Below are 13,754 nucleotides of genomic sequence, written 5' to 3' on the forward strand. Positions count from 1 at the left end.
TATGCTGCCTCCTGAGGTAATTTTAGCTAAATTTAAGAATGCATTGTTACAAGCTCAGTGAAAAATTAAATCCAAATGGAAGTGAGGCGAGAGATGTACAAATTATGTAAATTAACGTGACTTTATTTACAGACTCCTGAAATTATTTATATAACTTTTTTTGCATCATAATTCAAATTATTTAATGCTCAAACAAAATGATTTGAGTAACATGCTGTTAGCTTGTGTTATGCTAACATCGAACTTAATAGTTGAGCAATGCTATTTGTGTGCCCTTTAAATTAGTCACTTTTATAAGGTTTTTTGACAGTTAAGATGCTGCCTAGGCCGTAAAGCAGCTCACTGTTTTGAAACCGAACTTACGTCTCTGTTTAAAGCCCGACCTTTCTTTCTTTTTCTTTCTGTCTGGTAATAAGCGTTCCCACTGCAGGCTCCCGAAAGGCAGCCAGACTGGAACAATTACAATCTTAAACCCAGTGCACCAGAGACTGTGGCCCCGCCCGCGTGTAGCACCATTAATTGCATTGTTACGTGTTATTGTAGTGAGTGGCAATGCCGTCTCGAGTGCTGTTTACTAATGAAACGGGTGGCGCACTGAGACCGTTTCTGCCCATTTAATGTGGCTATTAAACTTAAAGCAGCCATACCGTGATTCTCCGCTCCTTATGGGATTGAGGAAAAAGAATAAAGGGGAAAAACTACAACTGATAAAGTTCCCGTGAGGCGCACCTTCATTAGGAGCCTGTTAGAACAGGCTGAGTGAACAGGAAGAAGTTTCCAAACCTTTTCCTGCCAGCGCATAGATTCGTAAGAGTGAAGGTTCTCCTGTGGTTTAATACAGAACTCAGGTCTTCTGAAAAACATAGAAGTAGAGTTTTTAGGTTGGTTGTATGATGAAAAAATAATTGTTTATGGAGAAAATACTTAGCAGTGGTGTTGAATGATGAATTATGCACATTAATTGTCTTAAGGCATATTCAAAACACCAAATAGACATATAAACAACAACCAAAATTGGATTTTCACCATTGGGGGCTTAAAATAAAAAAAATGTTTTCAGATCATACCACTTTGAAAACATTCTTAGTCAAATAGCCATTCCGTTTTAGGCTACTATTGTTACTCAGGCAAATTCATTTTGAAACTCATCTCATTATCAGCAATGTCATCAGGTTGTTTGATTCAAAAACTGTAAACCCGACTAAATCCAAGCGAAACTCACTGATCAGCTGAATTGAGAGGTTCGGGTGTGCAGTGTCTTAATTTTCATTAAATGCCCTTTCCCCTCGAGGCCTCGCATCCATGGACTCAGCTGCTAACTGGGTTTCCCTTGTCACCGATACACAGGCAAATTCAATTTCCAGTCTCTTGGGTGTTCTTCCCAGGCCCTGAGCCGATGCTCCCAACAAGAGAGACTTACTCCATCATCTTGCAGCCCCAGGTTGAACAAGGTGACTAGGATACAGTTACCCATCATCCTCCAGTGTTTCCTGTTGAGATATGTCCGTACATGTGTTCGAGTGTAATGCAGGCATTTTTCACCGCTAGCGCCTCTGTCATTGGGATTAGATTAGCCTGTAGTCTCATGCCTGGTTGCTTTGCTGTATTAGCTGCGCCCCAGCAGGGCAGTGGCATTCATGGGGAGATGGCCGGTTTCTACAATAGAGATAAAGCCGGTGGATTTCGAATCACACCATGCTCACTGACCTTCTGTGAAATGTTAAACCTCAGCCCAGCCCAGCTGCCGGCGCCCGGGCGCAATCTTACCATCTGGGAAGCATCACGGAGAAGATTTAGACCTATGGGAGCAGAATTCTGAGAGAATTTGAATGTCAAGGTGTGCAAAGGTGTGTGTCTTATTTGAAAGCTCCTCGGTAGCTGGATCCATTTGATTTGTGGGGCGATAAAACTGGGCTCTGCGTTGAAGAGGGTGGCATGGATCATCGCAGCAGCTCTGTCAGATTCACAGTCGCTGCATGCGCTTCATCTGTGCTGGGCTGCGAGTTGCAACCATTCTGATTTTATCACCGTACATCCCCTCCGGCCCCACGCAAGCATATCTTGGTTGGTGGCTTTCTATTGGTTAAGGATTGGAGATATTAAGAGAAATGTTTTGGTTTAAATCAAAATATGATTTGAAATTCCACTGTTGCCATAGTTCATGTAAGTGGTTGTCTGATATCTTTTCAATTGCTTGTCTATGTAAGGGTCAGGTCAGGTTAACACGGTCTCACACCCATGGCGTCAATATTTGACGACACTTGACCATGCGTCAATACGCAGACGCGGAGGGCATACCTTTCGCGTCATTTTTTGACGAACTGGGGACTTCAATACTATTAGGTACGCGAAATTAAACAGTTGTCGCCTGGCATTGGGGTTAGGGTTAGGTTTGGGTAGGGATGTCATTATGTAAATCTAACCCTAAACCGACGCGAAAATTGTAGAAAATGGTAAGAAAATAGGAAAGAGAATGCAACGGACTTAATAGTATTGAAGTCCCCAGTTCGTCAAAAAATGACGCGAAAGGTATACCCTCCGCGTCAACATATTGACGCATGGTCAAGTGTCGTCAAATATTGACGCCATGGGGTGAGACTGGGTTGGTCAGGTAGAAATGGCTTTGGTTAGGAAAATACAAGGTTAAATACACATTAAGTTAAATAAACAAAATCTATGCATTCTTAAAGGATTAGTTCATTTTCTTAAAAGAAAAATCCAGATAATTTACTCACCACCATGTCATCCAAAATGTTGACGTCTTTCTTTGTTCAGTCGAGAAGAAATTATGTTTTTTGAAGAAAACAATGCAGAATTTTTCTGTTTTTGGACTTTAATAGAACCCAACATTTAATACTTAACTCAACACTTAACAGTTTTTTTCAACGGAGTTTCAATCCCAAACGAGGCATAAGGGTCTTATCTAGCGAAACGTTGTCATTTTTGACAATAAAAATAACAAATATACACTTTTAAAGCACAACTTCTCGTCGTGTAGATCCGGTCGTGATGCGCCAGCTGACCCCACTACGTCACCGCAATACGTCATGACGTCAAGAGGTCACAGAGGACGAACGCGAAACTCCGCCACAGTGTTTACAAGCGTCTTGAAAGAGGCCCGTTCCTACGTTGTTGTATGTCAACTGATACTAATTAATGTCTTTGTGGCAGTTTATTGTTTAAAATGGTCCGCAAATGTGCGTTTTATATATGTAACACGTGACCTCCCTACGTCACTACGCATTTACGTTAGGTCGTGCTGGACCGGACCTTGATGAAAAGTTGTGGTTTAAAAGTATATAGTTTTTATTTTTCTTGTCAAAAATGACAATCGTTTCGCTAGATAAGACCCTTATGCCTCGTTTGGGATTGTTTATAGTCCTTTGAAACTCCGTTGAAAAAAACTGTTAAGTGTTGAGTTAAGTATTAAATGTTGGGTTCTATTAAAGTCAATTAAAATTAGAAAAATTCTGCAATGTTTTCTTCAAAAAACATAATTTCTTCTGGATTGTGTCACGCACACTGTACGCGGACCCCCGCGTCCTGTATATAGACCATAGTTCGCCCTTTTTAGCTTGTAATGCTCTTTAAAGAGACACTCCATTTATTTTTTTTAATATGCTTATTTTCCAGCTCCCCTGGAGTTAAACATTTGATTTTTACTCTTTTGGAATCCATTCAGCCGATCTCCGGGTCTGGCGGTACCACTTTTAGAATAGCTTAGACCATTAGCCTTGCGCTAAAAAATAATCAAAGAGTTTTGATATTTTTTCTATTCAAAACTTAACTCATCTGTAGTTACATCGTGTACTAAGACCGACAGAAAATTAAAAGTTGCGATTTTCTAGGCCCATATGGCTAGGAACTATACTCTCATTCTGGCTTAATAAACAAGGACTTTGCTACTGTAACATGCCTGCAGGAGGCGCAATGATATTACGCAGTGCCCGAAAATAGTCCCTAAGGGGACTAATTTCGGCTGCTGCGTAATATCATTGCTAAATGGAAATGCTGAATGGAAAAGTGGAGTGTCCCTTTAAGCATCTGCTTATATGCATAAATGGAAATGTTACATATGATTGCAAAACATGGACTACTATTACATTTTAAATAAATACTTAAAAAAAATATTCACAGTTATTAGGTTAGGTACATGATCTCAAGATGAGTTAATTACAGCTATGTACTAACCTGGGTCGGGTTTCCCAAACACATCGTAAGGCTAAGTAGATTGTTAAAACGATTGTACGAATCCTCTTAGAATTATGGGCCGATTCCCAAAAGCTTCGTAACTTAAGTAGCACTTGAAAATCATCGTAGATCTACGAGTGCTTTGAAGTAACAGTTCATTCATAAGTGCATCGTAAGACAACAGAGTTACAAGGTCACCTGCAGGACAACCAGCAAATTGCACTCCTGCAATGACAATAATGTTTAAAATGTATATTTATTTATTGGGTTCTTCTTTGTTTATTTGTCTAAATTACTTTAATATAAATTCAAATGAGAAATCATAATTTAATGACTGAACATAAATTAATAAAGAAGGAAAACGTATTTGGTACAATTTTGGTAAAAGTTAGTACTAGCAAATTGATAAATTCCTACCAATTGCTGCTATAATCCATCTACAGAAAAAAATTTATGGCATCTGCTTAAAGAAACCAAATAAATATTTATGGTACAATGCAATAATCCATAATAATAAATAAACATGGATAATAAACAACAACAAATAATAATAACAATAATAATCATCTAAACTATAATATAAAATGCAGAAGGCATTTCGCAGTGGGACGAGTCCTAACTAAATATGGAAAAGAATATTTCATTATGCACAAATTATTAAAAAAACATTTAAAATGTCATTGAACAATAATGAAAAATATTATAAAAAAATATTAGTGCACATCGGCTAAAGATCATTAGCCTAAACAAGCTTCTGCTACAAATTCGAGTCATTCTATTGGTGACATGTCAGCACTTGACAAACGGATAGCGACTTAAGTAGCACTTAAAACCCAGCTGCGAGCGATCGTTTCACGTGCATCTTTGGGAAACGCACGTAAATGAACAACGAATGTTTGTTAAGTAGCTCGTAAAAAGCGCTCTTAAGTCCTAAGTTCAATCGTTATCGGGAAACCCAGCCCTGGCCGATATATTAGTCTATTTTTACAGTTGTGCTTTAAGCAAAGCCCTTTCTTCCAGCTTTTCCAATAATGCACTTCGGATTGTTTTGGATGAAATATGACCCTGGACCACAAATTAAGTTGCATGGGTATATTTGTAGCAATAGCCAACAATATATTATATGGGTCAAAATAAATTATTCTTCTATTATGCCCAAAATCATTAGGATATTAAAGCAACACAATGTAGTTTCCATGTAAAAATGACTTACAGCTCCCCCATGTGGTTGAAAAGTGCAACAGTGCCTGGTATCAGACACTCTTCTGCAGGCAGAGGGAGGGGCGGGGCTGTGTTTCCTAACCTCCATCGCCACTTTCAGAGTGTGCTTGTAGCAGCTAGGAGGCTGCTCAGGTTGCAGCAACAGTACAATTTGTCCAATTAAAAGTTGTTCTATCACTGAAATAATTTTAGAGACATTATTTAAAGGTCAAAAAACTACATAGTGTTGCTTTAAGTAAAGATCATGTTTCATGAAAATATTTAGTAAATTTCCTACCAAAACTGTATATCAAAACTTCATTTTTGTAAGTGGAGGCAGTTACTAAGGACTTTAAAATTGTTTATTTTCTCAATATTTAGATTTTTTGCTCCCCCCAGATTTCAGATTTTCAGTTGTATCTCGGCCAAATATTGTCCCATCCATACAAACCATATCAACAGAAAGCTTATTTATTCAACAATAAAAAAAGTATCCTCATGGCTGGTTTTGTGGTCCTGCTTCACAAATATTAAATGGCTTCTAAGTAACTTCCTAGGCATCCAGTTATGCCTTAGGATTCAGAGATAAAAAAGATGCTGGGTTGTTTCAACCCACGGTTGGGTAAAATATGGACATTCCTAGGTTAATTTAACCCCAGTGGTTGGGTTTGTCCATATTTTACCCCAAAATGGGTTGAAACAACCCAGTGCGCTCTTTGAATTGTAGCAATGGTCTCTACATCATGAGGGGGTTGGTAGAAATGATTGAGGTCCATTAAACGTGATTACATTATGGATATAAATCCATAGTCATATACAGCATTGTGCTTTTATGGAGAGCCATTACAACATTTATTTCTCAGCTCTTGTTCAATTTGTACCTTTTTTGGCTCTTCAGGCGTCTAATAAGAAGCGATGGGCAAACGAATGAAAGCATGCTGGTACGGAGTAAAAACACAGTTTCAAATTATTAGAACTAGTGGTGGACCTCCGAGGTTCACGGGTGAAAGAATTAACACAGCTTGTCACTTTATCCCAGCCATCCTCTCGTTACCATGGTAACGGACGCCCGCGTGCCTCGGAGTAACCGTGGTGACACGATTGCCGCAGCAGCCTGCCTGAACCTTTTCTCGTGGAAGAGATGAAGAGACCAAGAATCAGAGTCTGTGTCTCTACAGAACAGTGATAATCTAGCCTAATGACCTCTATGGGGAAAATAAATGCAGCTTCTGACATTGTCAAATCTTTGTTTTGGCTATAATGAGCTCTCTGCTACTAGGTAGAACATTCACGGTAATCGACTTATTGGGCAGCGTGAGATAAAACAGTTTCACATTATCAGAGCTTAAAGTCAGTCTGGCTTTGTGTGCTCATATTAGAGCAAGATAATTTAGTAGTGAAGTAACACAATTCTCCATAGTGTTGTTGTCCGAACAGTTCAAGGACAAACATCTCTTTCTCATTTTGTTTTATACTAAACCTTACCCGTGTTGCAGAGTGGAATGGAAAGCTTAAGTGACAAGAGACATGGATCAAGGCGAAAGGAGACTCTTTTCTGCCAGACCTTCATTAATATCACAGACGTGTTCACTTACAATGCTGTCTGCTTTTACCTCCTTCACAGAGGGTAAAATGAGGTTGGGCTCTGAGGTGGAGGGGGTAGACAACATTCCACTTTTAAGGCAGACTTTTAGCAACGAAGCAACCTCCTTAATCCCCCCCCCCTCTCTCTCTAAAGCAATGAGATTGGATCAAGAGCAAATGGTCTTTTGCTTACATCTTCTGCCCTTCAGATTTTTTTCTGATAGTCCCATGTGTGCTCTACATTTTCAAAAAAACATTCTCAAGAATGTTTCAAAGTATACTCAGATTTGCTTAGGCATCAAATTTGTACATTTTATATACATTTTCTGTTCATTTTATAGCTTGACACCCATACTCGTTATCAACAAATTTGTTAACACTTTACAGTAACGTTGTATTTCTTAACATAACTTAAAGGATAATTCCGGTATTTAACACTTTGAGTATCATTTCTGGTTTGTTTTGGATGAACTACAGTGATGGACACAGAAATTTTGACAATGGGTTGTGTCTTGAGTTTTTGACTCGTTTAGAAGCGTCTCTTGACTGCTTCAGAATGGAAGTCAATGGCCATGCACAAACATGTCATTAAAACAACACTTAACGTTCTTTTTCAAAACTGTACTACTCACCGAGTGGTTCGTGGTGTTCGTTGATGATTAAAAACAAGTTGTGTAGCGAAATACAGTTTCTGTAGTGTTTTATTTGGCATTTTGTAAAATTCCATTGACTTCTCTTGGAAGACTCATTGCTCGCTGATATATCACTCCGCCGCCGGGAAGCAGAAAAGGGTATTTACATGTGGTTGTAGTTTTTTCGCTCGGTTTCTCTCAGAAGAAATTTTTCCCATATTTGTAGGGCTGGACCAGAATATTCGAATATTCGTTCCGTGGGTTGACATTCGATTTTCAGTTTTGAGATTCGAATATATATATAAATATTTTACTGCGTTAATGCAGAGCTTTTGTCAAGCAGGAAGTGCGCTTCACGCTCCCGCTCTATAGGTGGCGCAGAGAGACCAACATCCATAGCCAACAGCCACCAAACGGCACCAGTGGAAGAGATCTCCTCGAACGGAAAGCGCACTTCCTGCTTTGGCATTCACGCTAATAGTGTTGTAAATAACCTACAGTTTCTTGCAAAAACTGATTGATTTGCTTCACAAGAGCAGAAGTATATACGCGGTTGTGAGGTATCTGAAAAAATAGTTCCACTATAGCAAATAACACGGATTGAAATCATACATTGCGCCAATATATTTGTTTTTAATCATCAACGAACACCACCAAACCACTCGGTGAGTAGTACAGTTTTGAAAATGAACGTTAAGTGTTGTTTTAATGACATGTTTGTGCATGGCCATTGACTTCTATTCTGAAGCAGTCAAGAGACGCTTCTAAATGAGTCGAAAAGTCAAGACACGACCCATTGTCAAAATTTCTGTGTCCATCACTGTAGTTCAACCGAAACAAACCAGAAATGAGACTCAAAGTGTTAAATACCGAAATTATCCTTTAATGCATTAGTTAACCAACTGTTAAAGGTCCCATTCTTTCTGTGTCTTTAATGCTTTGATTGTGTTTACAGTGCACAATATAACATGTCTTCATGTTTCACATGTAAAAAACATGGTATTTTTCACACAATTTACTGTTCTGTAAACTGCTGTTTTCATTGTCCTCAAAACGGGCTGATGTCTTCCTTGTTCTATGAAGTCCCTCCTTTAGAAATACGTATCGAGTTCTGATTGTGTAGTTTGTTTAGTGTGTTGTGCAGGCTTGTGCACAATTCAGAATTTCAGAATTGGCCTCCATTCAATTCATGAATTAGAATTTGAATTGAATTGACTCCGCCCTACAGGAAGTTGAATTTGAATTGGAAATCGAATGACAGGAAGTGGAATTAAATTCGTGGCAATTCAAAGAAATTCCACAGTTACACAACAGAAAGAATCTCACATACATTCAGTGTTAGGAAAGTTACTTTGGAAAATTGTTTGGCAACCCTTTTAAATACTTGGTAAAAGTTAAGCATTCTGGGAAATGAAGTCATGTTCCATCTTGTTCCACAAAATTACAAAAAAATCAAACTTAATTATTTGTTATGTGACTAGAGTTTTTAACATTAATTGCTGGGGGATAACATCTCCTGTTAATGTAATCTGTACAAGTAGTTCAAACTAACATAATTTATAGAATATGTAATGCAATCATATCTGACATATACTGAAAGCTTATTTTTTAACACTTCATTTACTGTATAATATGTATATGAATTTCTATTGAATTCCAATTCTGCATCCTTTAATTTAAATTCGAATTGTAATTCTAGATCCTGTTTTTGACATCAATTCAAATTCAATTCAAATTCAAGAATTGAATTGGAATTAAGGAGTCATTCTCAATTCAATTCTGAATTGTGCACAAGCCTGGTGTTGTGATTCGATGGCAGCTTAGCTTGCCGCTAGCTTAGCTGGCAACTGACGTATTCTTGTGGGCGGAGTTTAGTCAAAAAACTGTTCTAGTGACGTCATTAAAGCAGGACATTGAGGGCTGTAGTTCGCTGTAGGCTTTGAAAGGCGAATTCTGTTAAAGAAAATATATCGCCTTGCAGTGAACTTTGAGCTTTATCATTTTACAGGTATTATTTATGCTTTTATAGCAACATTACACACTAACTAGGGTTTAAAAAATGGGATCAGAAAGAATATGACCTTTAAAACAAATGGTCAAAATATGTACCTCAGCTGTCACTGCGGCAGTACCCTTTGAAAAGGTCCTAATAGGTACCATTAGGTACAGATATGTATACATTTAGTACCAATATGTATCTTTGAGGTACTAATATGAACTCGTTAGGTGCAAAGCCATACTTTTTGAAAGGGTACTGCCAAAGTGAAAGCTGGTGTACATATACATTTTTCTAACAGTGCATGAACTAACAATGAGAAAAAGTTCTACAGCATTTATTAATCTTTGTTCATGTTAATTTCAACAAATACATGTTTAAATTGGAAGTTGTATCTGTTGACATTAGTTAATGCACAATGAACTAACATTAACAATTGGCATAAAGGTCCCATTTTTCCTTTGTTTTTAAAGCTATGATTGCGTTTAAGGTGTGCAATATAACACATGTTCATGTTTCCTGTGTGTAAAACAAAGTATTTTACGGGCTGTACGGGCCGACGTCTTTCTTGTTCTATGAAGTCCCTCCTTTAGAAATATGTAATGAGTTTTGATTGTGTAGTGTGTTGTGATTCAACTGCAGCTTAGCTTAGCCAGTGCCATTTGAGCTTAGCCGGTGACTGATGTATTCCTGTGGGCGGAGTTTAGTCAAACATTTTTGCTTTTGACTCTTGTTGTAGGCTTTGAAAGGGGAAATCTGTTAAAGAAAATATATCGCTTGGCATTGAACTTTGAGCTTAATAATTTTGCTAGTATTATTTATGCTCTAACAGCAACATTATACGCTAACTAAAGTTTGAAAAATGGGATCAGGAAAGCAAGTTTTTGTAGTTTTCACTCGAACTACAGGACCGCTACCCGACGGTTGGAAACTTCTTTAGTGCAGTTTTGGCCGATAGAGGGCTGCAAAGCGAATCTGAAAGTGCCATTCACCCTGTTTTGTGTGGATGAACCACTGAAACTTTTTTGGAAACGTTATTTTAAGGTAAAAAAAACTCTTTGGTGTTGCTTTAATATTAGCAAATGCATTTACTAATGTTAACAAATACAACCTTATTGTAAAGTGTTTCATTATTTTCATTTTTGTATGATTATATTACTCCTAAAGTCTGTGGTGAAAATCCAGTTTGTAGTGTTGTTTATATGTGGTGTTTAATACGCTTTAAGACAAACCATGTGCAAATTCAACACCATTGCTGAGCATTTTATCCATAATATTTGAGTTTTCCAAAGACATCTCATTCCCGCGGTTTGAAATCACCTTGGTTTGCTACGTCACACACATGTAACCAATCACATCATCACATTTGAACTCACAGGTGAACTCTGAACTCTGTAATAGTTATGCTGTAATAGTCTAACCTGCTAACATCAGTGCTAAAAACAGCTAGTTGCAGTTAACGTATGTATGTGAAACCAGACTTGGCATTTATCTACAATATTTTTATAAAAAAAAAACTCAAAAAAACTTTATTTATTATTTAAAACCCATACGATCATCGTTTTAGTGATTGATCGTCGATGCCACGTTCGAGTACTCGAGCATTCGATTACTCATGCCCATCCCTAGTACGATGGAATGGAGGCGGGGACTATTCGCATATTTATATCTATGGTCTGAGGTGTGCAGTTGAGTAGACGCGGAGACTAATTCACATATTCATGGATCTGCATATACCAAATGAGGGAATTACATTCAAGCTGTTTTAAAGCGTGTAAAAATTATTGTCACAGGAAAAACATTTACATGGTATTATAATGCTCAAAGATTAGTTTTAACTGATAAAATTGTCAGCTACAAAAGGAAGACTTTAAGACAAAATGAATACCTTAAAGCCCGGTATACACCGTGCGATTTTAAATAGTTCTTTAGGATAGTTGCTTGCCACACTGTGCGATCAAGATCGTAGTTAAGTCAATGTCACACTGTTTGATCTCAAGTTTCCATCAATGTCAGACTATACGAGTTTAAAGACTTTTAAAAATCGTCCGCACGCAATCAAATGATCGATCGATTGACGACGTCTGTGCGAATACACGCTAAAACGAAGGCTAGCAAACCGAAACAACATCTACCCTTCATTTTAATCATGACTTGTCTCAAGCATAAAAGAAGAAAAAACTAACGAGACGAGTACCTGGCATTTGTATTTCCAGCGCGATTTCTTTCCAGGCTGATCCATTTTTATCCTATCATTGTACAGTGGCGATGACACGTTGTACAAACACTCCTTTTCATAACTCCACAAGTTTCTCCTCCTGCTGTACAGTCTACCTGGCTCTTTTTGACATTTGTCTGCGTTGATTTGTTGTTGTCGTCGAACTAATTGCGTCATCGGGTTCTGTGCTTCTGTTGGTTGTTGATCTGCCGGTTGTCGTAGGGAGATGTCACACATCAGGATTGTCTCACAAAATTTCTGACACTGCCAGAATTTTGTCGGAGGATCATTTTGATCGCAACGGTCATTAATCGGCTGTCTGTGAACATGTCTAACTAGCGATCAAAGATGGCAGATTTTAGCCTAGGATTCCAGAAATCTTTTAGGATTTCAAAATTTGTCCCAGACAGCTAAATTGTGGCTGAAATCTTACAATGTGCACCGGGCATTACTCATTACATTATGCAATTAGCCATTTGAGCCCATTGCATCACATCTATATTTTCTACAGGAACTTTTGTTTATGATGCATGGTTACACTAATGGTTTAAACGTAGTTGAAACCTAATGTCAAAATTCTGTTTCCTTACACCTACAGCACTACAGCAAAAGTGATAGATTCATTAGTGATCCATTCATTAGCGTTGTAACTCAACAAGTGCACTTTTGATATTCCTGTTAACATTGCAAGTAAAACTCATCTTTCAGCAGCAGTAAGGAGAGACAGAGTCAAGAGTACTGATGATTTTTCATGTTATCCTTCAGGTATGCTTTCAGACAACGAGTCAATTATGTGGAATAGCATTTCGGATTATTCGCAGACTGTTTGTGCACAAAGTTTTGGCTTTGATTAAATACTCCTGGGGTAGATTAATCAAAAGAATGGTTGTAAATCATTTCTGCAAGTACCAGCCCATGATAACTGCGTTAAGCTGTGGAAACTCTTGCTCAATACTTGGCTCTGGGCGAAACACTGGTGCACACACAGACGCGCTGTAATTAAAAGCTGTATTTTCAACTGGGATAAATAGACCCACTACAACTTATGTTGTTTTTTATTTTCAAAGAAAGATTAAAGCTCTTCAATTATTCCTTGTTTAATTTTGGCTATTTGAACTCCAGGAGGTTGTTTTGTGGCCGCTCAGCTGAGCCTTTCGAGTTTGACGTGCTTTATGCTCTCTGAGGTTTGTGAAATCTCTACCTGCTACTTCTCTGTTGTGCACTGATAAGAGGAGTGCTTTAAAAACAGGCTGAGTGCAGCTATTTACTGCCTTGGCGGCACCGAGAACGCAACCTTTCACCCCTCCCTCATTCCCGAATATTGACGGCACATGACTGTTGCTCAAAGCCGAAATCTTCATGCAGCTTTTGAACTCCCTCAAGAAAATACCAGGAGTTCCTGAGTCGAATCTTTTTCCATGTCAATGACTGACGCTACTTGTGGCTGTTTTATATAGAAGCAAGTCTCTGCAGCACATTGGAAGTCACAAACTTTTATCCAATCAGCTGAGGGCACTCTAAATGAGGGCGGAGTTTCCATAGGTCACACCTCACAGGTAAACACTTGAGACAGATGGGTTAAGGCTTGCCACGAGTTTGACGTATGTTTTGGAGTGTTTACGCTCTCTAAACCGTGTCATTTGGAACGCCTTGGAATTATGGGAACCGTGATATGAGATTACAAATAATTGCCCTTCAGACAAGAGGGAAGAAAGGATTTTGACACTAGAGGTAAGAGAAACCTTTAACTTGCAGGTTTTGAATGAAATTCAAGAGTGGGTAAATCAAACTTCAAGTCGCAGTTACATCGTAGTGCATCGTGTGTAAGGAAGTCTTAAGGGAAGATTGCCAATTGTTCTGTTGATGTTCATGTCAAAGCATTCGTATTTCTGAGCGTTCAGCACGGGTATAGTATTTCTTGCTTTGTTTTTAT

At 38.3% G+C, this 13,754-nt stretch overlaps 1 protein-coding gene across 6 annotated transcripts in view; it reads left to right on the forward strand.

Annotated features, from left to right (window-relative positions):
* Positions 1-13,754, forward strand: part of foxn3 (forkhead box N3) — a 143,349-nt gene that overhangs the window by 24,538 nt on the left and 105,057 nt on the right. The window contains exon 1 of one of the 6 annotated variants that reach the window (XM_073869280.1): positions 13,419-13,552. The exons of the other annotated variants lie outside the window; for them this stretch is intronic. The gene's annotated coding sequence lies outside the window, so the exon portion shown is untranslated. Of the gene's footprint in view, positions 1-13,418; positions 13,553-13,754 lie in introns of those variants that run through there. 6 annotated transcript variants of the gene reach the window in all.

The sequence above is a fragment of the Misgurnus anguillicaudatus genome, chromosome 7 (assembly GCF_027580225.2).
Source record: "Misgurnus anguillicaudatus chromosome 7, ASM2758022v2, whole genome shotgun sequence".
Lineage (NCBI taxonomy): Eukaryota > Metazoa > Chordata > Actinopteri > Cypriniformes > Cobitidae > Misgurnus > Misgurnus anguillicaudatus.